The sequence below is a fragment of the Pleurodeles waltl genome, chromosome 5 (assembly GCF_031143425.1).
Source record: "Pleurodeles waltl isolate 20211129_DDA chromosome 5, aPleWal1.hap1.20221129, whole genome shotgun sequence".
NCBI lineage: Eukaryota > Metazoa > Chordata > Amphibia > Caudata > Salamandridae > Pleurodeles > Pleurodeles waltl.
This window is the reverse complement of record NC_090444.1, coordinates 221,671,406-221,697,072: the sequence shown is the minus strand read 5'-3', so window position 1 is coordinate 221,697,072 and position 25,667 is coordinate 221,671,406.

Below are 25,667 nucleotides of genomic sequence, written 5' to 3'. Positions count from 1 at the left end.
CCCATGCACTTGGCATGGGCAGTGCAGGGGTCCCTGTGCAGTGCCCAATCGTGCAGGTCACTGCTCGATTTATGGACAGTGATCTGCGCGACAGGTGCAACTGCACCAGCCGCACAGAGGCATTGACCCGCCGGCAATGTCCCGGCCATGCATTCTGCTGGCCCGGCGGGCGGAAACAATGGTTCCGCCAGCCGGCCCAGCAGAATGTTCATTATGCGGCCAGCGGGGTCCCAGGGGTGCTGGCGGTCAGTGAAATGACCGCCAGCATGAACACGGCAGTAAACACCTCCGTGTTCATAATGACCCCCATAATGTCTTAATGCCCATCACCATCATAAAAATATTTATGACTGTGATGGTGCCCCCATGAAAACACTGTGTGTTGGACCTGGCCCGTTTTGCAGGGTCATCTCACTTTTTGACTCCTCCCTCCTGTTTTTTCTGACCAGCTTTTGTTGGCTTTAGGTCTCGGGCACTTTATCAGTGCTAACGCGTGCTAAAGTGCATACGCTCTCTGTCTAAATTGCATTGGTGACTGACCTATCCATTGCTGGCATATTTGGTTTACTAGTAAGTCCCCAGTAAAGGGCACTAGAGGTGCCCAGGGCCTGTAAATTCAATGCGACCAGTGGGCCTGCAGAACTGGTTGTACCACCCACATGACTAGCCCTGTAAATATGGCTCAGACCTGCCAGTGCAGTGTGTGTGTGTGTGCAGTTTTAAACTGCCAATTTGACCTGGAAAGTGTACCCACTTGCCAGGCCCAAATCTTACCTTTTTATAAATGTAAAGCACCCCTAAGGTAGGACCTAGGTAGCCCATGGGCAGGGTGCAGTGTATGTTAAAGGTAGGACATGAGCTGGTGAGTTTTTACATGTCCTAACTGTGAAATACTGCCAAATTCGTTTTTGCCCATCTCTCTCATAGGTTTACATGGGGGCTGCCTTTAAATATCTTTTAAGTGCAGTCTCTCTTTGGGAGCAGATAGAGACATGGAGTTTGGGGGTCTCTGAACTCACAGGTTAAAGATACATCTTTTGGTAAAGTTGGTTTTTAGATTGTTAGTTTTTTGTTTTTGTTTGAAAGAAAGGTGTGCATTTCCTTGCTTAAACCATTCTGTGAATCTGCCTACTTGTGGATTCCCTTACTGGCTCAGACTGACAGTTGGACTGTTTGTGAATCTCCACTAGACAGTGACACAAAGGGAGCTGGGGTGTAGCCTGTGTTAGAAATGGGGTTTCTGGTTGGCTAGGGTATGCACCTCAGCCAGGCAGAACTTACCCACTCTAGTCAGGGCTAGGGAGTTACACGTCCAAGATAACCCCTGCTCACCCCCTTGGTAGCTTGCCACGAGCAGTCAGGCTTAACCCGGAGGCAATGTGTAAAGCATTTGCACAACACACACAACGCACTTGACGCAAAATGTACACCACAAAGTAAACACAACACTGAGCTATGTAACAATAATCTGTATTGCACAAAACATAATTAGACCAACATTACACGCAAGTAATACCCTGCTACCTTAGCAGTTGTCAGAATGTTACACAAGTTATTAATACTCTGCAAGAATATGCAGTTGTCACATTAGAACACGTAAGTACTCAGGATTCTGCAACATAAGCAGTATTCTGGAATTATAGAAAAAGATATATGCACTTGGCATGAACAATCCCTAAAGGAACATTAGAGAATATATATATATCACAAGTCATATAATCACATATCAGCTAGACATGCCCATAAAAGGAACACTAGCACATATATGTAGAAACAGTAAACAGGTAGGGAAAGCTAAAGCATCTAAAAAGTCTAAACTAGGCTCCTAGAGCCTAGTTTCCCTAAAGAGTACCTGTTTCCAGTTGGTTTAGGCACTGCCAGTGTCTAAAGGTGAGCACTGGGAGCCCCGGCGCTCTTGTGCACAAAACAGGTGCCTACATCGTGGTGGGGGCCTGCCTCGGCCTCCTCACACTCTGACCGTGGGGTGGGGGCCGGGCGTAGCCAAGCAACAATTGCAGGGTAAAGCCGGGAAGGGACCTCCGGCGAGGTCTTCCTTCCTGATTCCGGCTGAAGTAAAAAAATGCTGGCGTGAAGAAAAAGGAGCGTCCTGCTCCTGGGGCAGAGACCGGGGAAGGGGGTGCTTCCTACGCCCTCCCCGTGTCCTGCAATGGTGTTGTTCCGGACCTCGAACCCCTCCGGGGGCCCGAGAAGGCACTCGCCTGCACCCGATGTGGTGCGCAAGTGTTTCCTGTTGTTCCCGGGCCGCCGCAGTGAGCTCTGTCAAGATCCGAGGCGGCTGGTGCCCCGGGGGCGCTCCTGGGAGCGGACCGTGCCCCGGGGGCACCGAGAGGAGCACGCTTGCTCCGTTTACTTCTTTACGTGCCCCGGGGGCACTAGAAACAGCGCAGACCCGGCGCTAAATGAAAATCAAATGCCCGAGTTGCGGCGGTGATGTCGGGAAGCAAAACAAAGCGCTTTTTACAGCGTTAAAGCCAAGTCTGCAGCCTGGGCTGCGGCGGTGATCTTTTTCAGCAGTTTCAAGAGAGCGCTCTTTACAGCGCTTAGTGAGAGCCTACAGAGATCGGTGCAGGGGTCAGGGGCACAGCACCCTGCCCCTCGGAGCAACCAGGAGACAAAGGAGCACAGGGCTGGTGGGCCCAGCTACAGGCCAGGACAAGGGTTGCAGATGGTGGCAGTTTCCTCTAGTGACCAGGCGGGTCACAGATCAGCAGCAGCAGTCCAAGTGGTTTCCTGGTGAGTCCATTCATCAGCGTTCTGTGTCCAGTTTCAAGTTCCAAGAATGTTCAAATTGTGGGGAAAACTCCCCTGTACTTATAGTCAGTTCTTACAGTGTTTTACAATGGTAGGGAGAGAAGGTTCCAGCCAGTTACAACTGGTTCTGGGAGTGCCCCCTCTCTCCTTTCAGCACAGGCTCCAAACATCAGTGGGGGGTTAACGACCCTATTGTGTGAGGCCAGGGCACAGTCTTTAAAAATGCAGGTGTGCCCCTCCTCTCCCTTCTCTCAGCCCAGGAAGGCTTTACAATATGTAGATGCACCTCTGTGTCACCTCCACCCTCCCTGTGTTCAGGCTGTCTGAGAGGTATGCACAAAGCCCCAACTGTCAGTCTGCCCAGACGTTGACTGGAGACAGCTGCAAAACACCCAAGTTATAAGCACAGATAAATGCGCACTTTCTAGAAGTGGCATTTCTGTGATAGTAATAAAAAATACACCTGCACCAGTAAGCAGCATTTCTCACCACTATCACAACCATACCAAACATGCCTACGCTACCCCTCATAAATCAGACAATACCGCTTACACATAAGGCAGGGCATCTCCAAATCTCCAATGCAATCCTATGAGGAGGCAGCACTCACAGCAGTGAGACACCAAGTTAGGCTGTTTTTCACTACCAGGACAGGCCATGCTACATGGCACATGTCCTTCCTTCTACATACATGGCACCCTGCCCAAAGGGCACGCTAGGGCATACCTTAGGGGTGACTTACATGTAGTAAAAGGGGAGTTCTGGGCCTGGCAAGTAAATTTAGATGCCAGGACCCTGTGGCAGGAAACTGCACACACAGGCTCTGTGCTAGCAGGCCTTAGATAGGTTTGACAGGCTACTTTAGTGGGTGGCGCAAGCAGCGCTGCAGGCCCACTAGTAGCATTTAATTTACAGGCCCTGGGTATAGGGATACCACTTTACAAGGGACTTATAGGTAAATTAAATATGCCAATCAGGTATAATCCAATCATATCAGATTTGTAAGAGAGAGCACATGCACTTTAGCACTGGTTAGCAGTGAAAAAGTGGTCAAAGTCAAAAGGTTAGCCAACAAAGGTCAGAAAAATAAGGAGGCAAAAAGCAAAAAGTCTGGGGAATGACCCTGTAAAAGGGCCAGGTCCAACAGCCTGCATATCCTGATGGGCCATCTGAGCTAGAGTGGAGGGAAGAGTAGTTACACCTGAAAGGGCTGTGCCTGCCCTCACACAATGCAGTCTCCAACCCCCCGGTGTGAGTCTGGAGCCAAGCCTGGGCAAGGCAGGATCTTGTGAACAACAGAGACTTTCCTTTGAAGTGTGCCTACTTCAAAGAGTGAAAGGGGTATAAGTAGTCGACCCAAAAGGCCAGATTTTCAGATTACTTCAAGTATTCAACAGGAACCTCTGCCAGGAGAAGACCTAAGGAGCTGAGGAGAAGTGCTGCCTCTGCCCGTGACTGTGCTTTGTTGGGCTATCCTGTAGTTGCTGCGTCTGCCTGTGAAAGAGGACGAAGACTGGACTTTGTGGTATATTCCTGATTGAGAGGTATCTCCAAGGGCTTGGACTGAGCTTGCCCTCAAGTCTCACGGCCATCAAAGACTTCCTCTGCCAGCACCTGGACTCTCTGCTGAGACTCCTGCCCTCCCAAGTGGTGCCTAATCCAGTCCCTGGACCCTTGAAAGAAGAAGCTGGTACAAATCCAAGAAGAACCAAGTGTACAGACTTTGGACGGCTCCGGACTGACGCCGCTGCCGGATTCTGTGCCAAGGCCTGCAACTGAAACCATGGTTCTTGCTGGAGTGCGACGACCGCGCAGGCCCAAAGCCGCTGCAGCCTCGCTGAAGTCCATGACTCTATGAGTCCCAAAGTGCAGTGTCACCAACGTCCGTGTGTTATGATATTTATGTTTTGACCACTGACTCCATGTTGCACTTAGCCTAGCAGAACACCATCACATTAGTGACCACTAGCTTCATTTTGCCTACTGACTTTATTTTAGCATTAGCCACTGCTACGTTAAAAGCTAAAAGAAGTTTCCCACATTGTACAATGTGCACATGTTTTTATTTTTCGTGTTCCTTCCCACCAAGGGCTAAGGCTGATAAGAAAGTACAAAGATGGCAAGGAATGGTCTTGTTTTGAATTGGCACCTTGGGATTGTGGCCAAGTCCTGACGTGTTATTTTCAAAGCTGGCCTAAAGCAGTTAGCATTTTTTTGAATAAATAAACTTCTGCAGTGAGAGGGAGGTTCTAGAATTTTCCTCCCTTGTTTGTTCAAAGTATAAGAGGCCGAGACCAGATGGACCGGGGACAGAGAGTGTTTGCAGATCTCAGGCATATCCAGGACGCTGGAGTGTGTCATCCTTCCCGTGAGGATAATTCATCTTTCCCTCCTCGATCAATTCTGGGATCTGATGCTGAATAGGAGGGAGATGAAGCAGTTGTGCCCTTACCTCATGGTGATGCATATTTTTTAATTCATTATTTGCTTTGCATTATAATATAGATACATATACTTTCTGTGTATTTTGCACTGGAGAATCATTAGCACATGTTTTCATTTCATTGCTCTGACCATGTTTAAACATGTGCTTTCAGCATGCTAATCTCCTTTTAGGAACCTTGTGAAGTGAAATAATAAATGTCTTCTTTGGACTAAGAAGCACATTGCAGAGATTTTTGTCAGTGCATGAGTGTTTCAGCTCGGTCATTAGTGAAGCAAAACTGTGACACCTGACTTCGCCGCACCACGCCGGATATCGACCCCACCAGAAGTGCACGGATCCAACGCTTTGCCCCGACGCTGCCTCACCTCCACAACTCCGCAGCAAGGACTTGACGCCTTGCACCAATGCCTCCGTGCCGCGGCACTGGAACCAACACTGCACCGCATCCGGTGATGCCTCGATCCCCGACTCCGTGCACTGGCTTTCCTCATTTACACAAGGTACTGTACATGGGGGGCAGTGTGACTCCGTGATGGCACCATTGGCATCGGACTGTTGGGAAAGACTCCGTCACGACACCGTGATATCACCACTATATTGAAGTTTAATCTTTGAAAATTCATAACTTTGCTTGTGTACGTTGGATTTTTGTCATTTTGGTCTTGTTTGATTTAGATAAATATTGACAGGGGGCAGCCTGACCGCCAACCAGAGACCCCATTTCTAACATTGTGTTTGTGAAGAAACGCATTGGGAGAAGCAGTGAGACAACATCAAATGAATATTAAGTATCTTCACCAATGATTGGGTCTGTGTTTAGTGTTGAAAATATGTCAATGCCATCTCAGTGAGAGATACTCCTTACCTTCATCTGAATGCTTCACACCATCACTTTGCAGGACATCTGTGAGTAGCCAGTCTTTGTGGCACTCCAGGAACAAAAAGGCTCCCTCCCTTCTTCATCAGCTATATCTCAAGACAGATGCTTAATTAGCAACAGCCTGTGATGGGTCTCAGGCAGTAGAAGATTACATCTAAAAGTCCTACTGTTAAGCACAAGCTGACAAAATAATTTGTCTTCTTTTCCTGGAGATAGCGTAGGCTGTTATCATAGTAAAGATTTTGCATCTTTGAGCAGCTCATGGTTGATACATATAACCAGATGGTACAAAAATACATGGAAAGTGTCCATTGACACATTTAAAATTTGTTTGTTGCACCTCAGCTTAAAACAAATGTACAACTTGGTCACAAAGTAGGCTCTAAGCATCCCTTTCCCAGCATCAAAATCTTGTGAATCTCTGTAACTGAGTGACACCTTTAAAGCACAAATTTATGACTTCACCTACATGGTGAAGGAGAAGTGAAAGCCTCTGAGCATTGTCTTGTTTCTTGGTTGCAATGAAGTATTTTTTAATCAATCAAGACATATACTCCAACAATGATAAAGCGATGCATGCACCTCTCACAATACAAAGGAAGGGGTTAGACAAATAATGCAACATGCTCTTGGGCATTTCCAGCAGTAGAGGCACTAGCCATCTTCTCACTTGGAATCTTTCACGTGGCATGAGAGCTCCTCATCACCAGATATTATGTCATGTACATGCAGGGCAAAAAGGCAAAAGTGGATTCACACCCACATGGTGTACTGCATAATATAGAGTTTCTTATATCGACCTACAATAATATTGACTCCAAAATATGGAATACCACTCTATCACCAAGGTAAATATATATAAGTAGGCATTGACTAAGCATAACCCCACATTGATTTACCTTAATATTATATATATAAATATATATATATATATATATATATATACATACATATATATATTTGAAAAAACAAATGTTACAGGAACGTTATAGTCATGAAATATAATTTACAAAACATAGAAATTCACTTTAAAAACAAAGGTTACAGGGACATTATAGATAGGTTCTGAATTTGTTCTCACAAAACCATGGAATTTGAGCAGTTATAGTTATTTCAATTAACTATAACGCATGCCCTAAGGTAACAATAACTTGTGCCCCAGCCATGCACAGTTTTCTCATCAATACTGTCACTGCAAATATTGCACTGATATTATCAATAGTATCATAGATGATGTTATGAGTGATATATGGGGTAGTTAGCAGTGCATGCTGTTTTTTTTTGGGACTCGGATGAAGCAGAGTCCCAAAGTGGCTGCCAACACTTCCTGGTTGGAGTGTTGACAGCCAATAAAATCTCATCACAAGATTGGGTCTAATTGCAAAGTATTTACGCTCCTAGGTATACAAATTTGGATTTCCTTTAATATCTCAAAACTACTAATCAGATTTATATCAAATAAGAAAAAAGGTGATCTGTGAACCAAAAGCTACCTTTCTGCCAAATATGGTGTAATTTTGTCCAGGGAGTTCAGGCTGCAGGTGTGTCTAAAGAGTCTATAGGAATTAACATTGGAAAAGCACTTTTTTTGCCCCCCCCCCTTTTTCTCAGCCCCCGCATGACATAATCTCAAAACTTTCCATGCACAACAAGACCCATATTGACACTTTTTTGGGGAAATTTCATGAAGATTTGTCAAACGGTCCCAAAGATTTAAGTAAGTCAATAAATGCTTTTTCTATGGAAACTAGGTACTAACTATAACTACCTACTGGCGACCATCAGTAGGATATATTAAAGCACATGCATTTGGAGTTCTAAATAGCAACCTAGAAAATGATGGTTTGAATGCAGTGCTAGAGGAAAAGTAGGAAACGGGTTTGTGCTCAAAATATTACCTCCTAGCCTTTTTTTGTGGAAAGAACTGCTGAAGCAAGCTGTCTGGTCTCATGGTTCATGAATGTTTTGCCTCTCGATAACACATGATGAAGTTACTTGCAAAAACACAGTAAAAGACATAGCCATAGTAAAGGACAATCTTGAAAAATGGGTTAACAATAACATTTTGATAAAAAAAATAGTTTTAAATAGCAAAGTTGGGTTTATTAGTCATCAGTTTGCTCCTCAGATAACTGGTCAATTATTAATAGCTGATGTTTATGGGCCCACCTCCTTCTTAAAATGTCCCAGGTACACCCTTTCACTTGATGATAATCATATGGTACAAACTGACATTGATAGACTACAACTAGCACAATATAACAACTAAGGGCCAGATGTAGCAAGGGTTTTGCGACTCGCAAACGGCCAAAAACGCCGTTTGCGAGTCGCAAAAGCCTCACCGGAATGCAGAAATGCATTTTGCGAGTCGGCTCCGACTCGCAAAATGCATTTCCGACTCGCAAATAGGAAGGGGTATTCCCTTCCTATTTGCGACTCGCAGTGGGATGCAATTCCATTTGCGACCGCGTACGCGGTCGCAAATGGACTCGCAGTTACCATCCACTTCAAGTGGATGGTAACCCACTCGCAAATTGGAAGGGGTCCCCATGGGACCCCTTCCACTTTGTGAATGGACCCAAAAATATTTTTTCAGGGCAGGGAGTGGTCCAAGGGACCACTGCCTGCCCTGAAAAAATACCGAAACTAAAGGTTTCGTTTTTTTTTTTTAAGTGCAGCTCGTTTTCCTTTAAGGAAAACGGGCTACACTTAAAAAAAAAAAAACTGCTTTATTTAAAGCAGTCACGAACACGGAGGTCTGCTGACTACAGCAGGCCTCCATGTTTGCGAGTGCCTATACTCGCAATGGGGCCGCAATTTGCGACCCACCTCATGAATATTAATGAGGTGGGTCATTGCGACCCCATTGCGAGTCGCAGTCGGTGTCTGAGACACCGTACTGCATAGCAAATTGCGACTTGCAATTTGCGAGTTGGATGGACTCGCAAATTGCAAGTCGCAATTTAGCATTTTGCTACATCTGGCCCCAAGTCCCTTGGGTAGGGCACATCATCTAGTAAAAGGTGCTGTAATAAGATGATTGCATATATTTATCATCTGTGCGGACTGTCCCAGCGACAGAATTACCAAGTACTTTGATATTTTCTGCTAATAATCGGTTCAACAAAACTCTGGTTGTTGTTTGGTTCAACAACAATCTGGTGGAAATCCACTACTGAACACATCAATGGCTGCTCTGCTACCATGAGATGCTCACTCTCTTTTCCTTAGGGAAGCTAAATACAGCATTAAAACCACACCACGTCATGTTTACCACTGATGGGTATTACAAATGTATTTACCTATAGTTAGTACCCAGTTTTGAATGAGGGCTCAAGTTTGTCAATACACTGCTAGGTGAGATCGGCAATCCACAGAAAGTATTACAAAGAAATCAAATTACCTATTCAGTATGCACCATATATATGCACAGGATACAACTACAAGCATTATTAGTCAACCAAATCAAGGTAAGAAGGAGAAATACCTAAGGGAAGGTGCAGTGGTGATTAACTAAATTTATTTTAAAGGAGGAAAGAGACCACTTCAGACACTCTTAAGGGGACCATTGAAAATTCGACTAAAAAAAGATAACATTTCACTACATTTGTACTCCTATTTTTTTGGGGGCTCGAATGGCGCTCTCAAGGTAACTCTTCATGTGAATGCAAAATCACAGCCTCTGGATCTTTCTTTTTAATACTTTTTTTTTGCTTTCCCCAAAATATTTCAGTTTAGTAAATAAGCTCCTGGAATATTTCTGGGAAGGTTGCACCCTGCACAAATATATGTTTTGCCTCTTTTTTATCTCTTTCTCTTCATCCAAAATCGCCAGGTTTTCCATGGCGAGAACAGGTCAGGAGTGCTCAACTCCAAAAAACTTTAATCCTGATTCAAGCGCAGTCTCCTATGTGTACTCGAATCAGAATAAGCCCATAAGTGAGAATTTCCTAAACTGCGCTTTTGCTTTGATCAGTAGCCACGTACGAGCTTTACTGTGGCGTGTGTGTGTAAGATAGTTCATTCATTTTGGATTCCCAGATATCTTAAAAGTCGAACAATCCATGCAATTTTTACACACATCTAAAACCTACCCTCTTCCCACGCAGCAGAGAAGCCATTAGCAAAGCTCATCACTGGGTGAGTGACCATGGAGATGCATGTGCAACTTGCGGGTCACAAATTCAGATACAGTTTAATTGCATGTTAGTGCACAAAGCATGATTATCTGTGTCTAATACATTGTCAACTATGAATGGCCATGGTTTGATCATGTAGTTGATAAAGAATTTGACCATCCGCCCACTCCGTCCCCCCCATTCTTTCTTCAAGCACATGTAAAACTATACTGAACTCTACGAAGTACCACCTTTAGTATAATACCTTACTGTAATCATTAAAATGCTACTGGCTTAAAAAGTAGATGCTGAATGCATGGCTGATAGTGATGCAATTGTTAATTTTCCTCACTGTTGTTCACTTTTTATATAAAATGCTGCTCAAAAATTTAATAAATCCTCTTCGATTCAGTCTGAGTACTCTACTTTTATTTCCAAACTCGAGCACTTGTCTCTGATATAATTTGATTAGTCTGAACGTTAACGACTGTGCTGCAAAAAGATATGTCTGTCTTCAATTAAGACTGCTTCTCTCTTGGGTTAGAATCCCTGCCAAATTTTTTGACACACCTAAGGAAGTCTATGTCACATTTAGGCTTGGGACACTCTATAGATAAATTCACTTCTGCATTTGCAAAATCCGTCAGCAAGGTGCATTGTATGCGTTCACAAGAAAAGGGTTATGGCAGGAAAGTAATGTTCCAGAAAATGCAGTGAATAGTTACAGTTTCGTAGGTTTGTTACAGGTACGTTCTTACCCTATAAATGGAGGCAACAAAATACATGTTAGGGCAGCTTTTATGCAAACACAGGTTTCCACCTGGCCGAAATTCGGCATGCGCATCTTCAGTACAGTGGAGACTCCGATACCTGCTGCAAATTGCCAAGAGTTGGGAATTCGCTCCACACACAGAAGTAGCCCTATTATAGCAGACTAACTTTTAAACTCTGCGATTTCGGTGAATTGGGTCAATTGATTTTAAAAGCAAGTATCTATTTTCTTCTTCGGATTTGTTTAGCAATTTTTGCCCAGAACGACAATATGGTTTCAGGTCAAAGACACATTTCTTATGAAACGTTTTCAGTATTCAAAATGAATCGTTGTGCATAATTAAGTTACACTTTTGATTCCCAACATGATGCTGCCGATTCAAAGTGCAACATACATGGTGACCCTGAGGATATGTAAGCCAGTTATGTCATTATAAAGATACCCCTTTTTAGATCTGGGTTTTGATGGTTCGGCTATCAAATAGACCTATTGCTAACAATTTACTCAGGGTGTATGGACTACTCCTTTCAACCACCTGCTTTCTTACAACAGCCTCATGCTGCCACTGGCTTCAGACTTTGTCAATCATGTCCTACCTCAGTACAGTGGAGTATTCTACTGTGTACCCATGCGGCATTGGCTGCTTTGGTGTACACTTCCGCCTCCACTTGAGTGCTTTACATTGTCCGGCATGAGGGATTACTTGACAGTTATAGCATTCTTTCTCTGCTCCCTCCGGTCTGTCTCACTATAATCAGTGCTTAATTTGTAAATAAAAACGTGCCGGTGCCCAAAACCGTCCACTTAAACACGCGGCTGCTGCAATTAAATGTGCGAACACGGAATACTGAGGCAGGGTAATCATGAATCCATCTCGGGCCTTTTCAATCTATTTAAAGCTACTCCATGCCCTTTCAGCTCACTCTTGCAGCTTTCTGCTTTCTCCCACTGTGACGCTTTTGCGTTTTTCTTTTCCTCCGTTTTCCACACACGTGTCTTTTGCTGGCGGTAAATGCTTAAGGCAGAAAAATAAGGGCCGGTGCTCCGCAACGGAAACAACAAGCACAAATTAAGCACTGACTATAATGTACTAATGTTGCCTACCTTAACACATTAACCACAGAATATTGGCTCTGTCAATGCTTACTTGAATTATACTTGCACCAAGTACAATAAACACTTCACACCGTTACTAAGTGATAATAGGATGTGCTACAAAGCTGTGTGTTTTTCCTACTCAATCTCTGATGCAGTTGCTACTCGGCTGCTCAAGGAGGAGGCTCGCCAGGAAGAGCACAAGTGAAGAATGGATTGTTTCACCTGCTGAGTCAGGCCGTCAATAGGCCCCTTGGCACTGCTGACAGTGCATTGCCCGCTTCCTTCCAGGAGGAGTCAGATACTCAAGGTTAAGTGGCGGGAATGTTCTGAGGTAAGAGGGTTGGGTGTATTAATAGAAACCTCCCGACCTTAAAAAGCTGCTCTTTTATCAGCCATCGGCTCACCTTTTCACATTACAAGCGCGGGTGAAACCCGACAGAGCTCGTGCTCGCTCGGGGAGCGCGTTCTTGTCGAGGAACCCGCGCTTCCTGTTTCTTTAAAAACAAATCTCGATTCTCCAGTTATTCGTTGGCCCAGACCTCAGTCCCCGCCGGGGTGGAGTCAGATTGTGCCCCAAACGCAAATGCGATTTAAGCAAGCCCAGATTTAGAGGAACAGAGCGATCGATAAAAGGGGAGAGAGAAATTGAGACAGATAGATGTACAGACAGGAGGGGAAGCTAACAGAGCTAGAGAGAAATAACTAGCGTAGACAGACAGCGATAAATGCAAACAGAGCTAGCTGGACAAAGCGGCAGAAACAAACAGGTCCAACTATATAAAGACGGACAGAGACCGATAGACAGAAAGAGCTACTTAAAAGACAATATCCAGATAGATGGATAGAGAGACAGAGTTGGAATGAGATAGAGACAAAGACAGAAATGGCTAGGTACAGAAAAATAGGGATAAACAGGCAGACGGGTATAGCTGGAGGCAGCTCGACCTAGTCAGAGCTAGACAGAGAGCCGTACAGAGAGATACACAGCAGCCCTGCCAAATGTCACGCATCTCGCGTTAGAATAACCTGCAATTTTCCCCATTACCGCAATGCCTGAGACTGTCACGCAAGTCCTGAAGTGCGGTAAAACTTTCTTACTCCAGTTTCTCACTTTGCTAGGTAAGCTCTGAGAAGAGTTTATCAAAGGACCCAAGTTGGCACTGGTTTACAATGGGAGGTATACAATTCTCAATATATTACAATATTTAATGATTCCTCGTCTTCATCGCTTGATTTTGCTCGCAATAAAGTGTAACTCAGTTGTTGAAATGTCACTCATAATTACACTGAAATTATGAAAATGTCACACATAGCAATCGGAAACCTTGGCATCTATGACAAACATATATATATATATATATATGTATACATATATATATATATATATACACAGAATCAACATAGACAGACACATGGAAAGACAGGCAGGTGTAGAGATAGACAGTATAAACTAAGATAGAATCATCCACAGATCGGAACATAGATAAATACATAGATACAATGTATTGCTGTCCCTTCCTTCCTCTCTCCTTTGTGCCTTTTTTGTCTCCATCGCCCTACTTCTCTTCTTTCCTTTTTTAATTCTCTCCCCTCTTCATCTTCTTCTCTGACTGCCCAGTCTCTATCTCATCTGTCTCTTTTTTCTTTCTTGTCTTTCTCTATCCCCTTGTGTCTCCCTGACTTTAAAACCCCCTATATATTTCTGTTTGTCTCTCACCCTCTCTTCTTTCTCCCAGCCCTATCTCGATGTCTTTTTCTGCCTCTTCCTGTCCTGTCTCTGTTTCTCTCCATCTCTCAAGCTTCCTACCTGTCGCCCTTTATCTTCATGTCTGCCTGTTTTTAACACTTTTTCTCCTGTCTTTCGCTTTCTCTCTCCCCCATCCCTCTACCTCTCCATCTCTCCCTGCCTGAATCAGCTATCTGTTTTTTGTCTCGCCCTATCCCTCTCCCTGGCTTGCTATGTATCTCTGTCTTTTCTCAACTCCTCCTCTTTTCACGTCTCAGACTCCCCATCTGTATCTCCACCTGTCTTCCTCTGACTGTCTGTTCTCTTGCTGATTCTCTATCTACTCATCTCTTCCCAATTCCTTGCCGTGGGACATTCTTTCTACGTCTTGGACAAGCAAAGGCTCAGGGGTTCAGTGGTTTATTTAATGTGTTACATGTCAAATGAAAACCAGGGGCGCTGGATGTAGTGATACTGCAGCACCCCAAAATAACATTGCAGGAGCCCAGGAGGAGAATGAGCAACGAAGAGGCCTGTGCATTTCTTTTTATCACGCTGCATTAGACGTGCATTTAAAGACCGAGTTCAAATGTCACGCATAGTCTTCTGACAAACTGATTTATACAACTGGAAGTTTAAGGAAATTAACAAAGGGACACAAGGGACTTCTTGCTGAGGTACAGGATGTCAAATATTTTGTAACACCCAACATTTAGATATTTGAAAATGAAGTATACAGATATTTGAAAAAATGTATATCGGCAGTAAGGAAATAAACTAATTCTGAAGAGAAATGGAAGCAAAGCTTTCAATATGTTCAAAATAAACCAAAGCGATATACGTGTTTGATGTGCAAATGGGAATTGCATACTCTAACCCAATTTTCAAACGTTAATATTTGTTTCCTATATAATGATTGATGCAAATTTAGTGGCCACTGCAACAGGCCATTTCAGTGGAAAATGTGTTTTATGTACATGGCAGTAACCGACCACACAATGCTTTATTTTTATATCCGGGGCAGTGTGCTCCAGTATGTACCACTGAATACATACTACCCCCTATCCTGCTGAGTAGGCCTAGCTCATTTCCTATAACTTGCTCTCTGTTAAAGCTTGACTTTGTCACCATACCTCTGACTTCAGTGATTGCAGTGATGGCAGCAGCCTCCCACCCTCCCACTCGGAACATTGTTCCTAGATGGGCAAGGCTTTGGGTGCGCTGTGCATCATTTATGTGCTGCATGAGAACCGAAAAGCTTAATGATGCCTGTTTTATTATTGAATCGAGTGTGTGGTTAGATCATTGAGGGCAGAAAATGGCTTTTCAGTGCCTTCTTTCCCGCGTCTGTGTCAGTACACACTTTCTTTTTTATTAGAACCATTTCTTATTGCACTGTGACCATTGTGCATCTCTCTTTTGCTGGACTTTGGTTCACCAAGTGGGCTGGGGTTGTGACATTACATGGCCTTTGACCCTTACTGGTATCACTAGGTTGACCCCTTGCCATACTTTTAGTCCTACTAAGGCCTCCTATTTACAAATGAGGTGGTAAAGGAAGGGAACAGTGGAAATTACAGAAAATAAAAATATTATTTTACCGATTGATACTTGTCCCTTCCAGCAAACTTTACGACCCAGAAGACAAAAGTCAGCAGGGACAGCAGTAGAGGGACCAGAGGAAAAGTCAGGCATAGCTTGTGGTAACTTTGCTACCTATAACTGACGTCCAAGTATGTCAACAAGGGACAGACAGCATCAGTCGAGCAACTGGAGGACACTTTACTGCAGACAGGTAGAGAGATTGAATACAATCGCTTCTCTCTTGCACAGAACAATTGCCTCTTGCACAGAATATCAACCCAGTTTCTTGATTGTGCTGATGATGCTCCATTTACGTTTAGTAAACCTCTCATTAAATGGCTCAGCCTTACAGAGAGTCTTGAATACTCAAAATCTTAGCTTTTTTGTCACAATACTTACATATTACACGAGTACCGCTCCAGAGAAGTCAGTTGCCCATATTCAAAAAATACAATTCATAAGGAATTTTAAAGAAGATGGGTGGTTTTCTAACTGAAGCCTTCCTTCCCTATTGATTTACGTAAGGAAGCTCATCACCTCTCACTCCCCCAAAGGGAAGCAACCAAGGGCTGGTCTGAGGAAGACAAGGTCTCAAAGTGATGAAGTGGTTGAAGAAGACAAGGTCTCTAAGTGATGTAGGGGTTGAAGAAGACAAGGTCTCTAAGTGATGCAGTGGTTGAAGAAGACAAGGTCTCTAAGTGATGCAGGGGTTGAGGAAGGCAAGGTCTCTAAGTAATGCAGTTTACCGGTAAGTAATCAGGCCATGACGATACATTGGTAAGGATGTACTAAGCAGTTTATGAGCACCATCTATACGAGAGCCTATGCCAAAAAGGTCACATAATACAAAACACATTTTTAATTGAAATGCAAAGGTTAAAGATGGTTTGCAGTCAAACACAAAAGTCACACGTAAATGAGTATAGGCAAACGTGGCTCAGCTGGCTGGCACCGTGCTTCCAGAAGTAGCACTACCAACAGACGTATGTTGTGGGCTACCCCTTTCAATAGATGACACTGTGTGCTAACATAATTTTTGTCAATTGCTTGTCAATGTGTACCAGCGCCCTCTGACCACTCAGATGGGGAGCAAAACGTAGAAGTATTGTGTAAAGCCGAAATCCCTCCAATTGGAGGAATAAGAGGCCTCACAGGGACACCAACAGTCCTAAAACTCCAACCCCAGTACTGCAGTCCTCTGCCCCAAATGGCTGGAGTTAGATATGAGAAGAACTGGGGCATCTGTGACCAAAGGAATGCCTCTATCAAATTCCACAAATTCAACATCAAAGCCAGGTCTTGTCTGATGCATGGAGTTATGGGGGACAAAGCTGATCTGAAAGACAAATAGGCCTCCAGATGATATGGTGGGAGGTTTCAAGTGGATTTAAGATTACAGAACTGCAGCTGAGGTTCCTGTCTGGAGGCAAAATCACTAGTGGGCCAAAACGTATTGGGAGATCAGGATAACTGAAGGTAGATCACCCTTTACAGAGGCAGAAATGCCCTACCTATGCGTACCCTACCCTCCCTATGTCTGTCTGAAAATGTGCCCTGATTAAGTGACAGGAAGAAACCCAGTGTTTCAGGGATGCACAGAACATAATCAAATTCAACTCTACTTGGCAGAGGGGAGGCAGATATCAATCCATTGTGCAAACTAAGGACACACTCACTTCAGCTCATGAAGCATTGAAATGACCAAAGCCAATACATTTGAAAAATGTGCGGACCTAATGCCAGCCTAAAAGGCAACACTGAACTGGCAGTGAGAGTCTTCAACCACAAACCTTAGGGAACATCTGTGGAATGTCAGAATCCGAATATTCCGTGAAGCATCGAGAAGACCCCAAATCCATCAAAAATTACCTGATTGATTAACCTGAATTCCATGAATAGCTTTTAATGTAGGAAGAGAAAATAACTTCTCCCTACACATGACTGTCACTATATTCAGTTTCAATAAAAGAATGGGGCTGCCTGACAAGAGTGCCACCCACTTCAAGCAGTGCAGTGGGACTGATTTTCGTAGAAAGACATTCTCCAAAGAAAGGGGTGCAAATTTGATCATGTAACCTCAGAGTTGAATTTGAAGCACTCATTTGTCTAAGACCACGGATAACAGGGGCCATATTATAAATATGGGGTATTTTCCTTGTTTGCAACGGGTGCACCTTTCAAAAGGTGAACCCTGCGCAAACAAGGAGAATGCACTATATTAGAATGAATGTGCTGTCCCCAGGATAGCTGCGCACTTGTGCTGCCCCTGGGGGCAGCACATTCAAGTGAACCACAGAGCGGCCTTGAAGCAGATGCTCCATGTTTCACTGTGCAGGTGAAAACCTGTATGCATTTTTAAAAGGGGCGAGAGACCCCCTTGCAGGCGGGTGCAGTCAGTGACTGCACCCGCCTGCAAGAGGATGCCTGGTAGGGTCTATAGGACCCCTTTCACCCACTGCCATCGGGGCCACACTGACACTGAGCCTCCTGAGAGATTCTTTGCCTTTGTGCCCGTGTCTATAATACGGAGTGGGAGCAGGGCAAAGAGATTACCTCATTTCCATGGAGTCATTCCCCCAATGAAGTAAGGAAACATGGTCTGATGATAGAATTGGCGCTATATGTGCATCAGCACTATCTGTAGTACAGCAGGGACTGCAGCTCAAGCATCTGCGGGTCCTTCTGGAATACCAAAATGCTCAGGGGGCACGCAAAGCAGGTGCAAACACCTGTTGCACCCCGGGGGAACTTTACGTAATAAGGCTCCAGGTGACAATGGCACCTTTGAAGTCTCTGCATAGTCATACCATGGGTGGCAGGAGAAGAGTAAGCAAAGAGTCTAGAGCAGAGATTTGTCAGAGAAGGTGGCCTTCGGCCATGTTCAGTACCACGGACAGGATGACATCTTTGGGTCGAAAGCTGGTTTGCCCTATCGCTGCTGAAATAAAGGACTCCTACCAGCAGATTGACAAATGAGAGTCAAAGCCTTGAGGTATTCCCAATTTCTTCTATCCATTTTCTCATTTGCTTCCCAAACAGATGTCCCCATAGGAAACAGGAGATGAAAAGTTAATTTCTCCGTGCCAAAGCCAGATGCATCACCTGGCAGCCACCAGAGTTAGCAGATGCAGGCAAACATGAGGTCTGACAAAAACCATGTATGCTGCTTTTTATGTTCTAACAAATGGAAACCAGCACCCTCCTGTACGGGAGCAATACACCAACACTACTAGAATGACGGTCATCGCAGTAGGTGACCACTTACAAGGCACTCAATTTCTGTCATGGTGGTCAGCAGGTTTAACCTCATCTAGGGCTACAGCTGAAGAATGCACCATTTTCGCAAGAATGGTGTCAAGCTTTGTGATTGAGGAATAGCAGCATCGATCCCTCCACTGGCCAGTGCTTAGCCATAATGTTAAGAAAAGGAGCTGCATTTGACCAGTGTTTATGTTAAGGCAGGGCTATGAGCAGAACTTGTATGGCAGATAGAACTCACACAGAGACAACAGTGGAATGGGGTCTTTTAGAAGAAGCAACAGGGGCTGCTTGAAAGGCACACAAATTATAAGGAACTTACCCTGTGCAGGGAGCAAATATAGTGCTACTTGCAAAATGTTCAAGCAAGGATGCCTGCAGCACAGGACAATTGCCATATAAACCATGTGAGCCCAATCTCACAACAAACAAGCATGATATATGGACTATTGCACACTTTATATATATGGAGAGGTAATGAAGCACCCCTTTTATAGTGCTCTAATGAGGCTTTCAGCAGAGGTGCAGGTAGATATACACCCACAGGGATACACTTTAAAAGGTTTGCACCCCTAGACTATTCAATGAGCAGCTACAAACCATCAGTGTCTCACTGGCCTAGGTCAAGGTAGTAGTAATGGCCCTTAATTATTGGAGGTGATACACCTCGAGTGCATCCCTTGGGCAGTAGAGTCAAGTGGTCTGCTGTAAAAAGTTAAAGAAGATATTGATCACACTCAGTGGTCTGTAAGATTGGAAAGTTTATGGAGGGAAATCACAAGGCAGACCGGAAATTCCAAGCAGTGACAGATTGACACAATCATCCTTTCCATTTGATGATTTTCAACCCTAAAGACTGACAGATGGAGCGGGACAGAAATATCCCACTCACAGACATGCATTTACACATGGACAGCATTCAGATAGTCATGCAAGAATATAGAGCATCAGACATATGACAACCCAGAACACAAACCAAGACACTTACAAGCATCTGTAGCAAAATGATTTGTGTAAAGCATCTCATTCACATAGACAAATGGATATGGAGAAAATAAATAAGAGGTACATGGATGGAAGCCGTAAGAGTGGATAGACACGATTAGTGCAAGGTGAAGGTGAAGCAAAAAAGTGAAGGGCCAACACCCACGCATTCATTGCCCTCTCCTTAAAGAAATCACCTAAAGCGGTGAAGGAAGTGTCTATCCTATCTGATTCTTACCCTATTTGGAATGATCAAATGTAAACAATAATAGAGCGTACTATGCATACTTAGTGAAGCAATGACAAATTTGATAATCATACATGTGTAGCAAAGCAAATCAGTTACTTTATCTCCCTAGTATAAAGATATGATCCACTTAGGTTGCCAGATCACAGACCACAAAACAAGTCCTGAGTGATGCTTTAAAAACAGATGCCATCATGTATGCTAATCAGATTTGTATCACTGAAGTTAAAGAAGATAAGCTTCTAAAATGAACTGATTTGTTAAATAGAAGACGAACAACATTGATGTGCACACATGAAGTATTCGCTTTATCCCTAATGACTGCCCCAACGCTGCCGCAATAAAGGAAAAAGTTGAAGGCACACCTCCATAAAGAACACTACATCACAATGCATTTCCAGTCCACAAACCAGCTACCTCTTTCTGCTGGACTTTGACCATGTACAGCGCTTTGCTGCCTTCTAGCTAGCTACGCGCTACAGAAATACCACTTACACGCCTATTTCGCCATCCCCACATTTCCTTTAATCTCTTTGACAAGGTGGCTGTCAGCTCTTCTGGAAGGAAGAAGAGAATCGTAAAAAAAATGCATGTCAGTGCATGTCACTGTCAGTAAGTACAGCACCTAATGAGCTGAAAGGAGTGTACAGGTGACGTCAGTACACTGATGGTGTCACTGGTCAAATCTGCTCTTCAGCTTCGGCCTGATGATTGTGTGTGTCAGGACTACCAAAAACAAACTCGGGGAGGGACGGTCTAGAGGCCATCTTGCAATGCTGGCATGTGTTTGATGTAAAGGGCTTTGACGCACATTTTTAATAACGTGGTTCACGTTTCTGGAGCCTAGTCATCTTAAAATAATTTAGAAGTAAGCAAATTCATTATTTTAGTTGAAAAGACATCTTATCTTGCCTCTGCGTGTAGGCGATGTTGAAAATACCATTTACAGGCCACTTAGCTTTAGAGCCTCCAGGGTGATGAGGTTCACCCATGCTGCTGTGGAAAGCCATCACTTGCTGAATTAAGATCAGTCAATCGCACTTGCTATGGCAATTACTTTGTTTATTCTTACCCTTCAATATATTGATTTTGTACTACATTTACAAAACTTCCTACCGGCGTCTTGGCGTTTTAAAACAGCATTTTCCAATTTAACTTTCAGAAAACCTCTGCCTACCTTTTTAATGTTGCATAGTGCTCACCAGAGCTGGCGGTCTCGAATTTCGCCCCTTTGCAGAGTTGGATGTATTTAAGTTTGCCTTTGTGTCGGTTTTAAGTCAGTGCATAGCATTAAAGCAGTATAGTCTTTCAACAGTAACAGTGTACATTTTGGTATGGTGTAACCTTTTTAGGCGTGCTTTACTCCAGCTCGTACCCAGGGAACACATACGTTTTGAGGGTGATTGACTGCTTAAATAAAACAAACCCTAAGACTATTAAGAGTCAAGAATCTTAAACAGCACTTTGGACAGAGGTAAACAGTTGTTTGTCACAGGAACTTTATAATCCACTGCTCCTTTTGGCTGCATTTGTTAACACATCTAAAGTATACAACAGAACACAACCACAGTGACATACACAAACCAACATAGGAACAGAATGAAAACATAGCAAGGCACAACACAAAGCAGTACACATAGACACAGTAGCATCACTTTACAATAATATAGCACAAAGAGCACGACCACCACAAGAAGCGTGCACACCCATTCCACCACCATCAGAAACTTGCTTTCATAATGCAGAGGTGCACTAAGGACTGCCTTAAGTCACCACCAAGGACAGAAAGCAGCTCCAGGCAAGTGTTTTGTGATCTGGTCCAAAGTTCCAAACTATTTAGCTTTACTCCAACACCCCCTTTGAAATCGCTCTCTGTGCTTTCTGCACTCAACCCACCTTGGCGATTTCTAAAGCACTGTAAAACTTAATTGTATAGTAGGTTTGAATTGTGTTGTTGCTGCATTATGTAGCAGGTCCTACGCCAAATAAAGCACTGAGGCACATTGCAGATGTGCACCGCGCTGCCCTACGGGAGTATGGGCCAGATGTAGCAAACTTCCAAATTGCGACTTGCAATTTGCGAGTCCCAGCGACTCGCAAATTGCAACTCGCAATTTGGAATGCAGTACGGTGTCTCAGACACCGACTGCGACTCGCTATGGGGTCGCAATGACCCACCTCATGAATATTCATGAGGTGGGTCGCAAATTGCGGCCCCATAGCGAGTATAGGCACTCGCAAACATGGAGGCCTGCTGTCGTCAGCAGACCTCCATTTTCGTGACTGCTTTCAATAAAGCAGTTTTTTTTATTTTTTTAAGTGTAGCCCGTTTTCCTTAAAGGAAAACGAGCTGCACTTAAAAAAAAAAACGAAACCTTTTTGAAAAAATATTTTTGGGTCCAGGCCCATGGGGACCCCTTCCAATTTGCGAGTGGGGTACCATCCACTTGAAGTGGATGGTAACTGCGACTCAAATGGAATTGCATCCCACTGCGAGTCGCAAATAGGAAAAGAACACCCCTTCCTATTTGCGAGTCGGAAATGCATTTTGCGAGTCGGTTCCGACTCGCAAAATGTATTTCTGCATAGGAAACTCCGGTTTGCGACTCGCAAACGGCAATTTTTGCCGTTTGCGAGTCGCAAACTGGTTCCTACATCTGGCCCTATATGTGTAATGCTGCTGCAGTGGAGAGGAACAGATTTATCTAGTTTTCGTTGCTGTGTCCATGCATGACTTTGAAGACAATGAGTTAGCAAGAGGGAAATGTGAGGTGTCACGTAAGTGGTAACACAAACTCACAAACTGTCATGAAAGATCTTTTTAGTAGTTTTATGTAGTGTAAACTCAACCCAAAGGTAGTGTAGTGCTTTACATGAGCACCAGGTACATTACACAGTGTCACACTCATTTTTCAGGCAGGGGAAGAAAAGGGTCGGACTGGGAGGTCAGGCAATCGAGGGGCCAGTGGCAGAGGAGAGCTAGTGATCCGTTGTTTACTGTCTCTGGAAAAAGCAGCTCCAGTACCAGAGCTGATGTTTCTTACAAATCGACTGCTGCAGCTTCAGGCAGTCTGAGCAAGCCATAAGTGAGAGACGATTGGGCATCAGGAGGAGGTACATCATATGGTGCACCCACTTACATCCCTGGGCTCAGAAGGCGACTCAGCCCTTGAGGGCGGTGCATCTTTTGATCACTAAATTAACAAGTCTTCCGTGTGGGGAGGAGTATTTTGTCACCCACAGCAGGACACAACGATCAGATAGACAAGTCACAGGTGCCTGCTGCCAGTTTCCTCGTATTGAGATTGGGAGTTTCACTCAAACACTGTGCAATGGAATGCGAGAAAAAAACGCAAAGAACTGCAAAACTTTAAAATAACTTTGCAATTAAAAAAACTCTGAATGGAAACAGACAAAAAGAAAACACATTTTTTGTCAGTGTTGCTGTGAAAAAAACGAATTCACCCTCCATCCTGGAGTGAAAGGGGAGAGGAGAGAGAAAAAGGAATTGAGATAAAGACAAAAGGAAACAAGGGACAGGGAGAGGAGTGGAGAGACAGCAGGGAGAGGAAAGATTAAGTGGGGAGAAATACTGAATGATAGATCAGTGTTGAGAGAGTGTGAAGAATGGGAGGTAACAAATGGGGGAAAAGAGTGAACAATGAATGCAGAAAGAAAGGGTGGATAGCGAAGAGGATATCAGAAGTTTGGTGGATAAGTACCCCATACACACTCCTTAGTTTTCTGACAGTCCAGTAGACTATGGTTTGATTCATAAGTTGATGGGCACCTAGAGAAAATGGTGAATCCACGGCAGTACCCACCAATGGAGTTTCCTTCAAAAATGAATAGTTTGGTAAAAGAAACACCACCAGTGGATTCTCCTCTGGTTTTAATACTTCCTCCATAAATAAGCTGTTGGACTGTCCACTATCAGCCAGCACAAGATCCCTCCACGCCCCTGCTCACTTTTGGAAGACTGTAGAACTCAAACTACCCACGAGGATAAAAATCCATTTAATTTTAGGTATGAGTGAGCAAGACCTACTGAGCCTGGAGATAAATGAGGATGAGCTGGAATCCAAAGGCACCTGAGAGTGAGCTGGACATCAGAGCCTGTGCGCGATCCACAGGGGACCAAAGAGTGGAAATGATCTTAAGGATCCTATTGGTAAGTGGGTAGTTTAGTGACCAACTGAGTATGAGCCTCATTTCCTTAGGATGCACAGAACCCTTGGGTCCTTGAGGTGAGCAGAAGCCTACAGACTTGAGGATGAGTGTGAACTTCTAAGGCCATGATGGTTAGAAGTGACTAAGAATCCCTGAGGATGATCAGGAGTTTTCTATCCTGACAGGGGATCTAGAGATGTGAGGGTGAGCAAGGGCTTGGGGATGTAAGAGAGAGCAATGATTCAGAGAACTGATGGTGAAAGCTTTATTGACCTGAAGGTTTGTGCCAGAAAACATGTCGGTGATCTGTTATGGAATAACAGTGTTTCCAGTCTTGGATGATGCTACTGGCCTTTGAAACTTAAAAAAAACATAATTTACCACACATTTCTCTCCTAAATAAGCCCCTGATGTTAACCACGTAGTGATTCATGAAAGGGTGCGATCCACAAATGTGGGCCATTTTTTTTGGATGCTTACGTCAATTTTCCATCCCAATCTGACCGTGGGGAAGATTACTTGATTTGCCCAGAATCAAAGGATATTGAGAAAATGCCAAGATTGAACATGGCTCCCCAGTTCAAAAGTTGCCACCTCTGCCCTTTACGCCACAACCTCTCCCCTGTGTATGGATTTTGTTATCTATTGATAATGTTATACCTCCTATGTTCTAGAATCTAGTAGGTTGCTTGTTACTTCCTTAAGAAACTTGAAAATATTGTTTTGAAACCCTTGTTTTAAGTTTGGTGGTTGTGTCTTGCGGGGGCAGCTCCTACACAGTAGCAAAGGAGTGTCTCCCCCCACCCCCTGGCTAAGCCAGCATCTGAAAAATAAAATGATAACACAGCCAGGTTGGAGAAACTGCACAAACTCGCATGCAGTGTTTGAGCAGCAGACCAAGCCGCTCAGAGCAATCCTGGTGCTGCTCTCATCCTAGGTTTAGCATGAGAGCAGAGTCAGGCTTGCATGGGGAGCCTGTGTTGGTGTCCCAGAGGCTGCTGGGACACAAACACCATTGAGAGGACACAGGAGCAAGGCAGCTGGTGTTGGAAAGGTAACGCTTTATTTTTTATTTTTATTTTTTTATTCCACCCCCCTGCCCCAGGCCTGTAACACTTACTGTAGGGCAGGGGCTGTGGGACATGCCTGCTCCGTGCAGAAGTCTCAAGGGAAAATATAAAGTTCGCCCCTCCCACCAAAGCCTGCGCCTTCCTCCTTGCTCTTTCACTCCACTTCCCAACCCCTGTTGGCAGTCCCACATACACTTTCCACCTGCTCAGAGCAGGCAGAAACTATTTGTGTTTATTTCACTAAAACAGTGAAAAACTGCCTGGTGTAGCACCCAGTAAATCCATGTCTGAGCAGTTATTCTGTATTTCACAGGAAAAACTTGTAATAAATAAACTTTGCTAAAGCAAAAAGAGAGGGGCCCCCAAACCCAAGGGGATAGAGCACCTTTAGAGAATGTCAAGTCAAAACGTCTCTTTGGAAATTACATTTTTTATGTTCAAACGACTGTGGCCACTCACTCACCATTATCACACTTACTCAGCATCCTGTTTTCCACCCAATACAGCCAAATTAAGTACCACAAAGGGATCAGATTGTGAAG